The sequence below is a fragment of the Bubalus kerabau genome, chromosome 2 (genome assembly GCF_029407905.1).
Source record: "Bubalus kerabau isolate K-KA32 ecotype Philippines breed swamp buffalo chromosome 2, PCC_UOA_SB_1v2, whole genome shotgun sequence".
Taxonomy (NCBI): Eukaryota; Metazoa; Chordata; class Mammalia; order Artiodactyla; family Bovidae; genus Bubalus; species Bubalus kerabau.
The window spans coordinates 41240894-41241573 of NC_073625.1; the positions used below are offsets into that span (position 1 = coordinate 41240894).

General features: G+C 40.4%; 1 non-coding gene across 1 annotated transcript; it reads left to right on the plus strand.

Moving 5' to 3' along the window:
- The first annotated feature begins 243 nt into the window (after positions 1-243).
- Positions 244-315, plus strand: TRNAY-AUA (transfer RNA tyrosine (anticodon AUA)). The gene has a single exon. It is a non-coding gene; the product is annotated as a tRNA-Tyr (tRNA).
- Positions 316-680: the final 365 nt, after the last annotated feature.

Below are 680 nucleotides of genomic sequence, written 5' to 3' on the forward strand. Positions count from 1 at the left end.
TATACCTAATATTATGTTCCACTTTAATATTATCAGTCTGATAGTTGGCTACTTTACACAGTGATCTTCAAATGTGCACAGTTTTGTTACAAAACTTGTTTCTTCCTTAATTCTACATATTCCTAAATGCTAAATTACTTTGTGTGTGTTTATCAGGAAGCAGACATCTGTCTCTTTTATTGTTAATTATGGTATTTTTTAGGTGGTTTGTTTTTCAGAGAGGCATATATAGACAGAAAGACTTCCCTGGTGGCTCAGACGGTAAAGCGTCTGCCTATAATGCGGGAAACCCAGGTTCGATCCCTGGGTGGGGAAGATCCTCTGGAGAAGGAAATGGCACCCCACTCCAGTACTCTTGCTTGGAAAATCCCATGGACGGAGGAGCCTGGTAGGCTGCAGTCCATGGAGTCGCTAAGAGTCGGACACGACTGAGTGACTTCACTTTGCTTCACTTCATACAGAGAGAGGCTTTTTACACAGTGTATTTGAAAATGAGTTGGTCTCTGTATTTGTCAAGTGTGTCAGGTCTATTACTATGTTAAACTTCCTAGGGGGATCTTTTCATGTGCCTCTTGGCCATCTGTATGTCTTCCTTGGAGAAATGTCTGTTTAGGTCTTCTGACCATTTTTTATTGGGTTGGGTTGTTTGTTGTTTTGATATTGAGCTATATGAACTACTT